The sequence below is a fragment of the Phalangium opilio genome, unplaced genomic scaffold (genome assembly GCF_054372755.1).
Source record: "Phalangium opilio isolate 3A_F unplaced genomic scaffold, DU_Popi_V2 ptg000002l_1, whole genome shotgun sequence".
NCBI classification, from domain to species: domain Eukaryota; kingdom Metazoa; phylum Arthropoda; class Arachnida; order Opiliones; family Phalangiidae; genus Phalangium; species Phalangium opilio.
Window position 1 is genome coordinate 11,440,205 of NW_028324144.1, and position 18,236 is coordinate 11,458,440.

The window sequence follows — 18,236 nt, forward strand, 5'->3', positions numbered from 1 at the left end:
AAATGAGAACAGAGCGGGACGGGTTAGGACCATAGAAATAACATTGGGTGGATAAGTTTTGCCACCACATAGTACGGTACAGGCCGACAAAGGTAGTACGGAGGGTCCGTACACAAATCGACGAGGGGGATTGGATTCTTACCGTTTCAGAGTACGGGGGAAGACCGAATTAATTGTTCAACAATTATATGCCTAATCATCAATGCTTCCCTGGGATATTACGGGAGTCTGGTTTCGAGACAGAGCGACAAGTTCTCAAATTTCCCTTCCGAGAGAGAGGAGAACGTTTTTACTATAAAAGAGCGCGCATTATAAATTCTCCATAGGGATTGTACATACAACATTGACTATAGCGTATATAATTTTTCTGAACCAGGCAGTCGCGCCGCCAGCAGTAGGCACGGGTAGGCACGTGCCTACGTTGGAAAATTTTGGCCTACTTGGAGGGCCTCCAAATTTTTAAAAACGTGCCAATAGAGGCCTTCAAATAAAATTTTAATTCTTACTTTCACAGTTTATATTTCTATCTGTAAAAATCTAACACAACATAACACACCTGTTTGACATATTCGCTACACTATGCTTTTGTAATGTACAAGAGAGCATTTTCAAAACTGTTTTCTTTATATTCTAAAGAACAAGATCCCCCGCTAAAGTGTTGACCTTTGAACTCCAGGTTAAACCTCTCTTGCATAGAAAATAGAAAGGGCACGAGTCGGAAATTCCTCTCCCTACCTGAAAACGGTAGGCGGCGTGCGTAGAGGAGAGGAGAGGAATAAAATTTCTCAACTCTAATCAGTCGAGGAAGCTTCACACGAAGCTGCGACTCGTTGTTACGTTTGTGAAGAATCCTTCACGGCTACTATAATCAAAACATGCGACCATGACCACTACACTGGAAAATATAGAGGGGGTGCCTGTCAAAGCTGCAATTTGAAATTAAAAGCACCCAAATTCATTCCAGTCGTGATGCACAATCTCACAGGTAATTTAAATAGTCATGTCTAATTAGACTTGATTATTAACTATCAGTAGTATCAAGATCACCCAAGATTTTCCGAGAGTAACTTTTTTTTTGGGTGTACCTTGTATGAGCAGTTCCCGGTAGAGCAGTTCTCGAAATACCAACCGCAATTCCAAAAAACAGCGGCATTGTTCAAAACTGCTGTTTTAGAAATAGCGGTGGTTGTGTCGAGTTTCGAGCATTTCTTAACAATACAGTTATATTCGTTGGTTTCAAAAACTACCTTTTTCTGCGATCATTTAATCAGTAATGTGACCTACTAACCGATCGTGTTTTTGAATTTTTTTGAAGTACACTTAAATATTGAACTATTCTTCAGGCTGTATCAGTTTACATTTCTCATACCAGGTTAGAAAAATAATTCGTGAAAGCTTATTTTATTTCCAAAGTAGATAATTGTAAACAGTAAACAGTAATTTTTTGGAAAAGGCATATTATTATTTGTGAAGTAAGTCAATGAAGATAAACAACAATACTTTGGAAAAGGCGTACCATTGTTGCACTATTTCCAAAATATTACTAACCTATGTCTAACCAAACGAAACAAAACGTAAAAACCCAACCTAACCTGATTTAATACTGTTTAGTTGAAATAATGAACTTTAACCTAACCAAATTATCCATATCTATACTAGTTCTATTTGAGTTCATTTAACCCAGCTGGGCCAGCTAAGCTTACACCATAATAAACAACTATCGTTTTTCGCATATCTGTTTTAGTGCTCTTTAAAGAACTGCTGTAACGGTACGCTGCGTTTACGAGAACTGCTGTAACGGTACGCTGCGATTACGAGAACTGCTGTAACGGTACGCTGCGATTACGAGAACTGCTGTAACGGTACGCTGCGTTTACGAGAACCGCTGTATCGGCAATTGTTGTAACGGGTAAACTGCCATTTCGGGAAACCGCTATTTATTGAACTGCTGTTATGAGGACCGCTATTATGAAATCCACTCATACGGGAATCGCTCATGTGAGAGCTTCCAGTTACGAGTATTTATTGCCAATGAAAGATGGCTTTCGAGATCTAGTAAAATATTATATTGTTGTTTTGAGTATTCCCGTAGCCAATACAGTTTAAGAAAGATGTTTCAGTTCCCTGAATAGAATTGGAATACGATTACGTACTACAATGGGGGAGGAAAGGTTATCAGACCTGGCCATACTTTTATAATTAACCGAGATAAATCTAACTAAATAAGATGGTCCATGAATTCGGAAAAGCTTCGAATAGAAAAATTTCATTCTTTGACTAAATTTATAAAAAGGGCCGCTAGGACACGTTAGCCAAAAACTCCGTACTCTTAATAATCTCACAAAAAAAAGGAAATACTGAAATATAATCCATAAATCTGGAGATATTCGTCAAAATCCTGAAATATATTCCAAAATTATTCATGATAAATTTTCAAAACAAAAGGGAGGGGGCCTCTAGATCATGCTGTGCCTACGCGAGAAATTATCCTGGCGGCGCTACTGGAACCAGGTAAAAAGGGGATTGTTTTTAATTTCACCGATCCAAGGGTACGGGAGAGGCCGACTAAATATTACGGTTAGTGCACACCTCGGATTCGATGGAGGATTCAAATATGGATTAATTTTTACCGGTTCAATAGAAAATCCTGGTATAATTATAAATTATCCATACCAGTTTTACAGTATACATATAGGGTTTATGATTCAGAAGTTTATGCGTGACTTTCACCCATACGAGGCAGTTGTCTACGGTGGCGTGTTTTTTTTTTAAATTAAGAAAAGTAAATTGGAGTATAGGAGAGAAGAAAAAGATTATGTTTTGGCGTGATGCAAAATTAAGCTAAATTTTGAAGGTCTTTGAACAAATCGCGTACGGTGGGGTATAAGAGATCGGAAAAGTTGGGCATACGTATAGGGTGTTAGAAGAAACATGAGGCATGGATGAGGGATATACCCTATGGAGTTTTAAGATAGATATATACAACCTTTAACATGGATATACATGCCTATGGATTATAGTATTATTAAGGTACAGTTTTCAAGGAAGATCTACAGTATATCTATGAGCTATATTTCTTAAAAACGAATTATTATATGTATAATGGGTGTTGCTACCCGTTGTTTTGTGCACCTTGGACGGCATGGAGAATACCTAAGTTTCGCGGTAAAATGAGAACAGAGCGGGACGGGTTAGGACAATGGAAATAACATAGGGTGTGTAATTTCGTCTCAAATGCTCTGAATCGGCTCTCTTGGTTGGCAAGGGCAGGGCGCTTGTTTCACTGTAAAAAAAAACAAGATTGCCCTGGCCATAAAACGTTTTGCCTAGGCTAGCTAAATTTATTGTAAGGTGACCCCGGCCTAAACCGTACAAAAATCTCATAATATTTGGCACTAATATTTGTGCCAAAAAAAAGTTAATTTAACAACTATTTTATATGCATAAAAGCATTTATCTTTTTTGGTTTAAAACAATTTTAGAATTAGAAATGGGGTTGAAGGGACGCTCAGCCAGCCAACCAGCCAGCCAGGGTCGGGCCTATATTTTGCAGAACCTCTAAAACGCGCAAAAGTAAAAACCTGGATAAAGGAAGCCCGTGAGGAAATTTTTTTCACGCTTAGTGGATAGGCAACTCCCTATCTTCGACGGCAGCTTATTCGATATTTAATGTGTTAGAGTTTTGGTTCTGCGTGCTGACAACATACGAAAGAAATATTTCGAGACAACAGACAAAAAAATACTCATCTTCAGGATTTAAAATGTCGAGGTTTTAAATAACGTAAATCAGTATTTCCTTTGTCTGTTGTCTGCACGCACAAAGCTACGTTAATGATCGCCACTAAGCCTCTTCAACATAGAAATCTGGGTTTGCGCGTGCTGACAACCAAAGCTGGAACAGATTATATATCGAATAAGCTGCCGTCGGAGATAGGGAGTTGCCTATCCTCTAAGCGTGAAAAAAATATCCTCACACTCCTCCTTTATCCCTGGTGAAAACATAACTGAATTTTTAAAAAAATTCTACCCTCTCGTGGAACCCTTAATTAGTATTACCATCATTAAATTTACTAATTAAATTAAATAAAATTAGTATTTTTATATTACTTAAATAATAAATACATTAGCAATATATAATTATTTAACTTTAAATCATCACGATCAATTAATTTAAATTATAATTCTAAAAATAGACAGAATTTGATCTTGCTGAGGTTGCATAGTTTACAGACTTGGAGGATTCATACAATTTACGCGAGGAGGCCCAGCTTTAAACTCACCCAGTGAGTCAGGCCTCCTTGTGTAAATACTAGTATGAATCCTACTAGTCTGTAAACTATGTATTCTCCCTAATTATCTTAATGTTCATTTTTTGAGGAGCTTAAGTTGTAGATTTTTAATTTGATTTATTCATAGTAACGTTATTTTAACCTTCAATACCCTTTTATTTATAGTTGAGTAACTAAGTTTTTAGAATGATAACTTAATTTAAATGTGATGTCAGTTTGAAGAGGTGGGGTGGCGTAGCGGTTAGCGCTTTCGCCTCGCAGCAAGAGGATCCCTGGTTCTATAGCGGACTGTGGCACCGGGTGAAAATCTGGGAACAAATCCTTCTGCGTAAAGTTTGCAAGTTCTCTCCCCGCTGGTTAAAAGGAGTTTTCCTCCGCGGTCTAACCCGGTTTCTCCTTTTCATCAAAACTAGCAGAGGTTAACGGTTATAGTTAGTATAGGGCGCTGTAGGTTAGCTGTGGCATAGGGGCTTGCCACCACCTCTCTATGCATTGTAAAGGGACCCACCTGTAAACAAGCCACAGGCTTAGTGTGGAAAACCCTTCATAGACAAAGCTTAGTAGATCTAGCTAATTGAATTTCCCCTTTCCCACAGAGAAGGTCTGAAATTTAAATCACTTGGCAGAGACTAGAGGGCGTTAACGTTTAGTTACAGACTCTCAATGGGTATTTTAAAATCTAGGTTTCATTAAAATTGAAATTCCAAATTATAATTAAATACTTTTTGTTTGATACGTTCTGGGGTTGGCAACCAGTCTGGGTGAGTATGGGGCTAAACTTCGCGCATTTTAAATACAGTTTTTTAACTTTTTTCAATAAATATCATTTATTCAAAAATAATTATAGGTTAATTTGTTAAAATTAAGGTGCGGAAACTAATTAAAATATATATTTTCCATGTTTTTTAATATTTTACCCTTCATATTATAGGTTGGGTTTGGTTAGATTATTTTAGTTTTCCAAATAATATCACACCTTTTCCATAATATTGTTGTTTATCTTCATTTACTTCCCAAATAATATTACGCCTTTTCCAAGATATTGTATTTTCTTATCTTCAATAAACTCTGCCGATATGGACGACAAAAGCTATGAAAATATTGATTAAAATGGTTTCCGCAACTTAAATGTAATTAATTAACATAAAACTGGGTCCTACGGTCCATTAACATTTGTCAACAGAAAACTTTGACATGCTAATATCACACATCCTGTGAACTCTGGCCAACATTTCCTATCACTGATTCATTTTCAGCTTCAGAGCAAATCTCTTCTAACAATACATCATCAGCTTCAGATGTAGAATCTAAATTACGAAATTCTAGAGGGCCGGTAGGCCCTTCTAGATAAGATCCCACACCCTCCCGTAATGTTAAATGAAAATTCACAGATTTTCGCCGATTTTCCCATAGGAATAACATGGGGTTTTTGGTGCTCCTGTACATCGAATCATTTAAAAACTAAAGCGAAGTTACGTTTCGGAATACTTTTAAATTAACAAGTAACTATTCAAGGTGTGCCTTTTTCAAGTTTCATCAAAATTAATTAAGTCTAAGTATGTTAATTTAATTAAAAATGTAAGTACCTCAAAAGATTATTCTACAGCAGACGACGCTAATTGTTCATTACTCTACAGTAGACGACGCTAATTTGCCCTTTCACCGCCTTGAAACTTTAACTTGATATTTTTCAATAAATATAACACTATATTTATTAAAAATTTCTTTGGCGGGTCTATTTTTCGTTTAATTATGTGTCTCGGTTGAAATTATATACTTAAGATACCTTTTTAATTTATATTTTAGATGTTAGTTTCGACCAAGGCTTAAGTTGCCTTACTTAGGCCATGGATTTATAATAGAAGCTCACGCTTCATGGATATTTCACTGTAGCCTTCAGTAAGGCATAAGGATAGATGGATCAGTGTTGGAAATAAGGATTTTTTTTTAAACTGGACCTGTGGCCTAGGTATTTTTATTAAAACAACTGGCCACGGTGCCACTCACTGTAAACGTACAAGGGCAGTGAACGCAATGTCATGGATAATTGTAATCGTAGAGTGGACTGTAAAAGATACGGATTTGATAGTTTAAAAATCGTGGCAGGATGTTGGTTTTGAAGTTGACTATTAAGCTCGGGTTCTAAAACGAATTGTGAGCCGTATCTTATAAGAATTAGTAGAAGTGTAGAACCATTTTTAACCTCGTCCTAGAAGTGAAAAATTTCGCATTTCAGGCAAAAAATTGTTTTATAATAGATTAATACAAATGCAGACTGAAGGAACAGATATTATATAAAAAAGGACTTGGTTTGCCCAAGCCTGAAAAACAAAACGATAAGTTTTTTCCAGTTGACTGAAGCGCGGATATTTTATTTTTCTATATAATTTTAAAGACAATCCGTATTTTACTACTCTTTAGAATTTAATTCAATCTCCTGATTTTACTGGTAATGGATTTATTTCCTATAAATTAATTGAAATAAAAAATTACTTATCTCAGATTTTTCAACAATTCCATTTTCGTAAAATTTTATCCTGAAAAATCTGAGATAAGTAATTTTTTAATTCAATTAATTTATAGGAAATAAATCCATTACCAGTAAAATCAGGAGATTGAATTAAATTCTAAAGAGTAGTAAAATACGGATTGTCTTTAAAATTATATAGAAAAATAAAATATCCGCGCTTCAGTCAACTGGAAAAAACTTATCGTTTTGTTTTTCAGGCTTGGGCAAACCAAGTCCTTTTTTATATAATACGAAATAGTTTCAAAATAAGCTAATAATATATGACAAAAATCAGTATGGAGCAACTGATCTTATCAATAATATTTATTATGAACCAATCTGGGTGAGTATGGTCAAAAAGTGTTGAAGGACAACCTATCAAATGAATTTGTATTTTAATATGTAACATCATGACCAAAAATATTATTCTAAATTGGTATTATCATAAAACCATTCTATTTACCCGAGACAAAATGCATTGAACATATTCTAGTATGTTTTCTTAAGGACTAAGGTCCAAGGCCCAACTTTTGTAACCAAAGGTTACGTCGCTTAGCGGATAATTTGTACGATGCTTCTCCTTGGTTTTTTAAAATGCCCGGTATTCGAAAGAAGCATGTTATCTGTTTTACTTGAGCAGCTTCTACAACTCTTCAAAGAACAAATTCTAACCGTTTTATTCTTTAAAACTGGGTACACAACACGTTAAACGGACCAGCCTATATCTACCAAAATGGCACAAGACGAACTGAAATGACTCAGTTTGGGTTGTTAGTTGCTCTGTATTTATGACATCTCATGTTGCCCTCTATTGAATCTCTCAACAACTATCGTTAAATTTATTACTTAAATAATATAATTTTTTTAATTATAATAATCATGTTAGCTAATTATAATTATTTAACTTTAAATGAGTATGTTTCATTGATTTAAATGACATTGCTAAAAATATTTCGCGCGCGCAACGCATCCTACGGAAAATTCTCTCTACTCTCTCTCCTCTCCCGCTTACAAAATCCAGTTGCAGCTGGTTTTGGCGCGTCGGGAAGGGGAGGGTGGGTGGGTGTTGATCCACATTTTTCTACCTCTCTCTTCTCTAGACTCTAACTTAACTCGCAATTTATCCTAAGCGAGCGTGGGTCGATTGGTAGAGTGTTTGGCGTCTTCACTGGCGTCATAGTATGGATCGGGACGTCGCAGGTTCGCCTCCCGGCACCGACAGGAAAATAATTTCAATTGAAATAAAATACGTTACGCCACCTATGAGGTGTAACGTGAACTATGGGTGAATTTCGAGTTGAAAATTCGCGGGAAATTTAAAATTCGAAATATTCATTTATGTCAAAATTCATCAGGTCACAACACATCCAGCCAGCCGTCCAGCCAACAGAGGTCAGAACAATACGTTTTCCACTCTAAAGAGTGGCAAAACGTAATAACGAGAAATCTCTAGTTTCGTTACGACGAGAGAACTCGAGGTTTGGAATTTCATAATTTGTTTATGCGTGCGTTTCACCCGTACTAGACAGTTGTCTGCGGTGAAGTGTATTTTGTAATTAAGAGAGGTAAATCGGATTATAGGAGAGAAGAAAAGGAAATTTTTTGGCGTGATGTAAAATTAAGTTATAGCATGACGGTCTTTGAGCAAATCGGGTACGGCGGGGTATAAGAGATCGGGAAAGTTGGGTGATAGAACGAACATGGATCATGGATGAGGGATATACCCTATGGAATATATCGAGTGGTATATACACGCTTTAAAATATAACATGAATGGATATTATTAAGTTATAGTTTTCAAGGAAAATATGCGGTATATCTAAAAGCTATATGTTTCAAAATATGCGGTATATCTAAAAGCTATATGTTTCAAAATATGCGGTATATCTAAAAGCTATATGTTTCAAATTACGAATATAATGGGTTTTACTACCCATTTAATTTCATTCTTTATTCGTATCTGGTTTCGCACACATTTTGGAAAACGACACATAATATGGCTGAAAATGTTGTCAAATACTAAATTCAATTAAAAGGTGCGGTTGGATGATATTTTCATTAAAAATTACTGTTAAATAACTAATTTAAATAAGAAATTCTGCTTTTAAAATAAAATTTGGTTGAAACTATTGTAAAATTATTAAAACGTGTTGTTAAATAAGTAAAAATTATATAAAAGTGTTGTTAAATTAGCGAAAAATAGATAATTGTTGATAAATTACTATAAATTATGGTTTAAAGTTTCGATAAATGAGAAAAATATGGTTACGTGTGCAAACAAATGATTTAAATGTGGTTGAAAATTTCGTTAAAGACTAAAATACGCTAAAATATGAATGAAAATGTCGTTAAATAACTTTAATATAAAAGGAAACGATGTTAAATGACTGAAAAGCGGTTTGAAGTGTAGTTAATTTACTGAAGTGCGGCTTAAAGTGTTGATAAATGCCTAAAAAGTGGTAGAAAGTGTTGATAAATGAATAAAAAAGTGGTTCAAGGCTTCGTTGAATTACGATAATATGATAGAAAATTATGTTAAAGGACCGAAAGGCTGTTTGAAGTGTTGTCAAATGACAAATAAAAGTGCTAGGATGTGTCGTTAAAAGAATTAAAGTTAAACATGAAAGACAAGGCTTTAAATTCCTCGATCTCCAGACATATATGAAGGATGCTATGGGACGAGAATGAATACGAATTGGGCGAACTAACTAGAATCGTCCCAAGCATATCGGAAACAGGGGCTAGAAAAACAAGTATATCATTCCGAATATTTTGGAAAAACAGTTATAAACTTCGAAGACTTAGGCTGCCCCAAGTACAAAGACTTGTCTTATCACGGTTCAGATTGGGTGGAAATATCACTCCAATATATAAATTGTGCATTATTCAAGCGCACAAATTGAAACTATGGAATGTGTAATATTTATCCCACGAAATAATCAGGGTACGATGTTATTATCTGATATATATTAGGCCATTTGGCCAACATTTTCTCCCAAGCTTCGAGAGGAAGCGAAAATCTTTTAAGGTTATTCTTATTAATGTTTTATGGGGTCCATCACCACATGATATCCAATAAGGCCTACAATTATTTTGCGGAATTTCTTTAACTATGTCTAACCTCGATTGTCTAAACGTATAAGACTTTTATCAATATAATATGGTTGAAAACTTTTTGAAATACCAAATTAAATTAAAAGGTGCGGTTGGAGGACATTTTCATTAAAAATTTCTGTTAAATAACTAATTTCAATAAGACGTTCTGCTTTTTGAATAAAACGTGGTTGAAACTGTTGAAAATTATTAAAATGTGTTTTTAAAAAAGGAAAATTATTAAAATGTGTTTTTAAAAAAGGAAAATTATTAAAATGTGTTGTTAAATAAGTTAAAATTAGATAATTTTTGATAAATTACTATAATATATGGTTGAAAGTTTCGATAAATGACAAAAAGATGGTTGCATGTGCTAATAAATGATTTAAATGTGGTTGAAAGTGTCGTTAAGAAACTAAAAAGAAGTTAAAATTTCGTAAAATGACAAAAACCTGAATGAAAATGTCGTTAAATGCCTATAATATGTTAGAAAATGATACTAAGTGACTGAAAAGCGGTTTTGAGTGTTGATAAATGAATAAAAAGTGGTTGAACGTGTCGTTAAATGAATAAAAAGTGGTTGAAAGTGTAGTTTAATGACTAAAATATGAATGAAAATGTCGTTAAATGACTATAATATATAATAGAAAACGATGTTGAATGACTGAAAAGCGCCTTGAAGCGTAGTTAAATTACTGAAAATATTTGAAAATGACTAAGAAATGGTTGAAAGTGTTGATAAATGATTAAAAAGTGGTTCAAAGCTTCGTTAAATGACTATAATATGATAGAAAATTATATTAAAGGACCAAAAAGCTGCCTGAAGTGCTGTCAAATGACAAATATTGCTAGAAAAAGTTGTTAAATGACTAAATACAGGTTGAAAGTTTTGTTAAATTAAGAAAATGGTGATGAAATTGTTGATGAATGCCTAAAAAAGTGGTTGAAGGTTACGTAGAGTGACTAAAATATGAATGAAAATGTCGTTAAAGGACTGTAATATAATAGAATACGATATTAAATGACTGAAAAACGGTATGAAGTGTAGTAAAATTACTGAAATGTAGTTGAAAGTCTTGATAATTGACTAAAAAGTGGGTGAAAGAGTTGATAAATGACCAAAAAGTGGTTCAAAGCCTCGTTAAATGACTATAATGTGATCGAAAATTATTTTAAAGGAACGAAAAGTTGTTTCAAATGACAAAAAAAAGTGCAAGGAAGTGTCGTTAAATGACTATAACATAAAAGAAAACGATGGTAAATGACTGAAAAGCGGTTTGAAGCGTAGTTAAATTACTGAAAAGCAGTTGAAAATGTTGATAAATAACTAAAAAGTGGTTTAAAGTGTTGATAAATGACTAAAAAAAAACGTGGTTCAAAGCTTCGTTGAATTACAATAATATAATAGAAAATTACGTTAAAGGACCAAAAAGCAGTTTGAAGTGCTGTCAAATGACAAAAAATGCTAGGAAGTGTTGTTAAATTACTAAAAACTGGTTGAAAGTGTTGCGAATGATAAAAAAGTGGTTGAAAGGGATAAATGTCTAATGTTCGACTCTAAGGCGCTGTAAAAACATACGGAAAGCGTGTTAAATTAAAAAATTCAGTCAAAATTTTGGTTCTGTGTAATGAAAAACAAAAATCCAAAAAAAATAAATAAACAGTTTATAGGAAGAGTTGAAAGAAAATTTTTTCTAGCATTATTTGAAACATAGTATATGAGATTCGCCAGCATGTACGTGATTGGTTGAATTTATCATATTATAGAAAGACGCTACATGGTATGACCTTATAAAATACAACGCAGATCCCAAGATAAGGCAATTCTTCAAGCTGTCCACAATATTTCTAAATAGGTCAACCAATTTAATACCTTAACGTAGTTAATTAAAACCGTTTAAATCGATTTAACCAGCTTTGATCAAATATTTTCTATACGAAGTGAAAATGTCACTTTTTGGTGGGCATCGTCCACCGATACTCCCAATGCTGATGAAGTCGACGGAGATGGACGGCTGAGCACGTCATATATATGCATATAAGTCTAACTTTAAATATAAGAAATAAACGTTCGTATGCAAGTCCATCACCACACAATATTATACCTAATAGGGCCTATAATTGGTTTGTGGATTTTCTTTAACTATGTCTGGCCTTGAATTTCTAAACGTTAAAGATATCTATCAATAAAATATGGTTGAAACGTTGTCTAATTCCAAATTTCTTTAAAAAAACGGTTGGACGAGAAATGTTTCATTGAAAAACGATCTTAAATAACTAATTTCAATAGGAAGATCTGCTTTTTCTATAAAATACGGTTGAAAGTGTTGTTATATGAGTAAAAGGTAGTTGCAAGTGTTAGTATTGACTAAAAGTGGTCGAAAGTCTTTATAAATGAGAAAAAAATGGTTTTAATGACCTTATAGTGGTTGAAAGACCATAACAAGGTAGAAAATATCGTTAGATGACAAATAAATTGGTTGAAAGTGTGGTTAAATGAGCAAAAGATGGTTGAAAGTGTGGTTAAATGAGCAAAAGATGGTTGAAAGTGTGGTTAAATGAGCAAAAGATGGTTGAAAGTGTGGTTAAATGAGCAAAAGATGGTTGAAAGTGTGGTTAAATGAGCAAAAGATGGCTGAAAGTGTGGTTAAATGAGCAAAAGATGGTTGAAAGTGTGGTTAAATGAGCAAAAGATGGTTGAAAGTGTGGTTAAATGAGCAAAAGATGGTTGAAAGTGTGGTTAAATGAGCAAAAGATGGTTGAAAGTGTGGTTAAATGAGCAAAAGATGGTTGAAAGTGTGGTTAAATGAGCAAAAGATGGTTGAAAGTGTGGTTAAATGAGCAAAAGATGGTTGAAAGTGTGGTTAAATGAAAAATGTGTTATTTGATCACACGAATACTAGCAGTAGTTGGTCCATTAACGTAACGAATGTGGATTACCGAAAAAAAAAACCATTTGATTTCAATCGTGATTTGATACTATCATAACCGAAAATTCAGTATGTCACGACGTTTCGAGGATGGTTTTAGTCACTTAACTATAGTCAAAACCCATTGGTGAAAATAAGCATTTGCTTAACCTTTTTGCAATATAAACCCAAGCTTTGAACCCAGAATTTATCCCGGTTTGATTACTTTATCAGTAAAAATCTCATCAAGACACACTTTCTTATCAGCTTGATAAATGGTAATTTCATTGGTGGTAAATTATAATGTGCTACGCCTACCAAAACCGCATCACCTTTATCAGTATCATTTCTATCTTACGGTGAAATTTCAGAATATCTATTAAACACTTTCGAACAGAAGAAGTCCAATGCAAATTTAACCAATATATAAGCGTAGTTTGAGTAGAGTATGATATGCCAAAGCCATTGGAAGAAAGTGTCAGGGGACCAAACCTCAGGACCAGGGGAGAGCCGCCACACCCGTATTTTTTTCTTCAGCACGTGTTTTATAAGACTTTCAACCAATTTATTTGTCATCTAACGATATTTTCTACCTTGTTATGGTCTTTCAACCACTATAAAGTCATTAAAACCATTTTTTTCTCATTTATAAAGACTTTCGACCACTTTTAGTCAATACTAACACTTGCAACTACCTTTTACTCATATAAAAACACTTTCAACCGTATTTTATAGAAAAAGCAGATCTTCCTATTGAAATTAGTTATTTAAGATCGTTTTTCAATGGAACATTTCTCGTCCAACCGTTTTTTAAAGAAATTTAGAATTAGACAACGTTTCAACCATATTTTATTGATAGATATCTTTAACGTTTAGAAATTCAAGGCCAGACATAGTTAAAGAAAATCCACAAACCAATTATAGGCCCTATTGGGTATAATATTGTGTGGTGATGGACTTACATACGAACGTTTATTTCTTATATTTAAAGTTAGACTTATATGCATATATATGACGTGCTCAGCCGTCCATCTCCGTCGACTTCATCAGCATTGGGAGTATCGGTGGACGATGCCCACCAAAAAGTGACATTTTCACTTCGTATAGAAAATATTTGATCAAAGCTGGTTAAATCGATTTAAACGGTTTTAATTAATTACGTTAAGGTATTAAATTGGTTGACCTATTTAGAAATATTGTGGACAGCTTGAAGAATTGCCTTATCTTGGGATCTGCGTTGTATTTTATAAGGTCATACCATGTAGCGTCTTTCTATAATATGATAAATTCAATCAATCACGTACATGCTGGCGAATCTCATATACTATGTTTCAAATAATGCTAGAAAAAATTTTCTTTCAACTCTTTCTATAAACTGTTTATTTATTTTTTTGGATTTTTGTTTTTCATTACACAGAACCAAAATTTTGACTGAATTTTTTAATTTAACACGCTTTCCGTATGTTTTTACAGCGCCTTAGAGTCGAACATTAGACATTTATCCCTTTCAACCACTTTTTTATCATTCGCAACACTTTCAACCAGTTTTTAGTAATTTAACAACACTTCCTAGCATTTTTTGTCATTTGACAGCACTTCAAACTGCTTTTCGGTCCTTTAACGTAATTTTCTATTATATTATTGTCATTCAACGAAGCTTTGAACCACGTTTTTTTTATTCATTTATCAACACTTTCTACCACTTTTTAGGCATTTATCAACACTTTAAGCCGCACTTCAGTAAATTAACTACACTTCAAACCGCTTTTCAGTCATTTAACATCGTTTCCTTTTATATTAAAGTTATTTAACGACATTTTGATTCATATTTTAGCGTATTTTAGTCTTTAACGAAATTTTCAACCACATTTAAATCATTTGTTTGCACACGTAACCATATTTTTCTCATTTATCGAAACTTTAAACCATAATTTATAGTAATTTATCAACAATTATCTATTTTTCGCTAATTTAACAACACTTTTATATAATTTTTACTTATTTAACAACACGTTTTAATAATTTTACAATAGTTTCAACCAAATTTTATTTTAAAAGCAGAATTTCTTATTCAAATTAGTTATTTAACAGTAATTTTTAATGAAAGTATCATCCAACCGCACCTTTTAATTGAATTTAGTATTTGACAACATTTTCAGCCATATTATGTATCGTTTTCCAAAATGTGTGCGAAACCAGATACGAATAAAGAATGAAATTAAATGGGTAGTAACACCCATTATATTCGTAATTTGAAACATATAGCTTTTAGATATACCGCATATTTTCCTTGAAAACTATAACTTAATAATATCCATCCATGTTATATTTTAAAGCGTGTATATACCACTCGATATATTCCATAGGGTATATCCCTCATCCATGATCCATGTTCGTTCTATCACCCAACTTTCCCTATCTTTTATACCCCGCCGTACCCGATTTGCTCAAAGACCGTCATGCTATAACTTAATTTTACATCACGCCAAAAAATTTCCTTTTCTTCTCTCCCATAATCCGATTTACCTCTCTTAATTACAAAATACACTTCACCGCAGACAACTGTCTAGTACGGGTGAAACGCACGCATAAACAAATTATGAAATTCCAAACCTCGAGTTCTCTCGTCGTAACGAAACTAGAGATCTCTCGTTATTTTTTTTTTACAGTGAAACATGCGCCCTGCCCTTGCCAACCAAGAGAGCCGATTCAGAGCATTTGAGACGAAATTACACACCCTATGTTATTTCCATTGTCCTAACCCGTCCCGCTCTGTTCTCATTTTACCGCGAAACTTAGGTATTCTCCATGCCGTCCAAGGTGCACAAAACAACGGGTAGCAACACCCATTATACATATAATAATTCGTTTTTAAGAAATATAGCTTATAGATATACTGTAGATCTTCCTTGAAAACTGTACCTTAATAATACTATAATCCATAGGCATGTATATCCATGTTAAAGGTTGTATATATCTATCTTAAAACTCCATAGGGTATATCCCTCATCCATGCCTCATGTTTCTTCTAACACCCTATACGTATGCCCAACTTTTCCGATCTCTTATACCCCACCGTACGCGATTTGTTCAAAGACCTTCAAAATTTAGCTTAATTTTGCATCACGCCAAAACATAATCTTTTTCTTCTCTCCTATACTCCAATTTACTTTTCTTAATTTAAAAAAAAACACACACCACCGTAGGCAACTGCCTCGTATGGGTGAAAGTCACGCATAAACTTCTTAATCATAAACCCTATATGTATACTGTAAAACTGGTATGGATAATTTATAATTATACCAGGATTTTCTATAGAACCGGTAAAATTTAATCCATATCTGAATCCTCCATCGACTCCGAGGTGCGCACTAGTGATGCCACGAATATTCGGTTACTATTCGGTATTCGGCCTATTCGGCCATTTTTTTCGTATTCGGTATTCGGCCAAATATTTCGTAATATTCGGCCGAATACCGAATCTCCAATCATGAAGGAAAAAAAAACGGAAAAATTACTCAAAAATTATTTATTTCAATAACAATTTTTACTTTAATATTTATAATCTACCAGTGGTACGTTGTGATGAATAAAAAAAGCATATAGTGACACGATCTACTCGCAAATGAACCAAAAACCTAAAGACGCTATAGACGGGTCCTATAGTGTTAAAGAGGGCGCGTTGAAAAATCGTAACTTCTCCCTTTTCATTCCCTCCTTCCCGAGTTTATCACCAACGTTGAAAGCTCCCGCGCAGGCGCGCTGTAGCAGAGGCGGTAGAGAGCGGATCTAAACCATGGAAGAACTACGCGAGTTCTTCCATGTCTAAACAGTGTATCCCTCTCTCTGCTTGCGCGCCAATATTGCGCAGAGCAGTAATTGCGTTACAGCTAGTGCCGAGAGGAGAGGAGAGTTTTCCCACGTGACCCTACATTTCGCGTAGCCGTCTGCCTATTCACCTCACCATTCCATACCCTTCATCTTCCATGATGAGACCTGTCCCATTGTGGTCCGTGCGGGGATGTACGTATTTCGCGGAACGGGTTACAGCTCATAACCGGTTTCGCGCGAGTTGCACATATCTCACGCCCGAATATTCGGTGCTTCGGCCGAGAGCATGGCCGAATATTCGGTATTCGGCAAAATCAATATTCGCGGCATCACTAGTGTGCACTAACCGTAATATTTAGTCGGCCTCTCCCGTACCCTTGGATCGGTGAAATTAAAAACAATCCCCTTTTTACCTGGTTCAGAAAAATTATATACCCTATAGTCAATGTGGTATGTACAATCCCTATGGAGAATTTATAATGCGCGCTCTTTTATACTAAAAACGTTCTCCTCTCTCTCGGAAGGGAAATTTGAGAACTTGTCGCTCTGTCTCGAAACCAGACTCCCGTAATATCCCAGGGAAGCATTGATGATTAGGCATATAATTGTTGAACAATTAATTCGGTCTTCCCCCGTACTCTGAAACGGTAAGAATCCAATCCCCCTCGTCGATTTGTGTACGGACCCTCCGTACTACCTTTGTCGGCCTGTACCGTACTATGTGGTGGCAAAACTTATCCACCCAATGTTATTTCTATGGTCCTAACCCGTCCCGCTCTGTTCTCATTTTACCGTGCAACTTACGTACTCTCCATGCCGTCCAAGGTGCACAAAAGAGCCGCTTCGAAAAATTTGGAGACCGTCGAATTTTTATACCCAATGTTAATTTTCTCATAGGGTATCATACCCCATGATATCTCTATGGGAAATTCATACCCATCCCGTTCTCTTATTTATGTACTACTGTTTTCGGTGAAGAAAGCGCAAAAAGATGACTTCTTTGATGAAGTAAAAAGTTTGGAAAATGGACAAGAAATATCGAGAATATCGAGTGTCACATCACTGAACCCGTTTTTTGGTAAACAGGGGTCATGTGTGTGGGAGGGGGCTTAGACGCGGCCATAAAGACTTACCCCATAATGAGCGTCACCCATGGATATTGTCAGTAACTCTTCAACTATCATATTTAATTGGATGGAAAACACACGTAAGATTGTAACATGCAAGCAAAAATGAAGTATTGACGGAAATGAGAGAAATATTGGATATCAAAGATTAGGCAATTAGTAAATAAAGTCATCTTCTCTTGTTTAAGATGCAAGCGATATAAAGCCAAGCCAAGGAAAGCAGAAATAGCGGCGCTTCCGGACTAGAGTCCGAAGCCGCCGATAGTACGCCGGCCCGCCGCCACATTTCTAGTTTTTAACCCCGCCGCCGCCGATAGTACGCCGGCCCGCCGCCACGTTTCTAGATTTTAACCCCGCCGCCGCCGCCGTACGTACTTTTAAACAGCGCGCCGCCCCGCCGCGACGCTGAAATATCACCGGCGTACGCCGGCGTGCCAATAAGTCTTGGAAATAGCACAGGTCCACAGGTCCAAAACCA

At 35.1% G+C, this 18,236-nt stretch overlaps 1 long non-coding RNA gene across 1 annotated transcript; it reads right to left on the bottom strand.

The window, feature by feature from the left end:
• Positions 1-4,079: 4,079 nt before the first annotated feature.
• On the bottom strand, positions 4,080-5,604 carry LOC149719773 (uncharacterized). The gene is made up of 2 exons (XR_016379242.1): positions 4,798-5,604; positions 4,080-4,698 (listed from the first exon to the last, which is right to left on the bottom strand). It is a non-coding gene; the product is annotated as an uncharacterized LOC149719773 (long non-coding RNA).
• Positions 5,605-18,236: the final 12,632 nt, after the last annotated feature.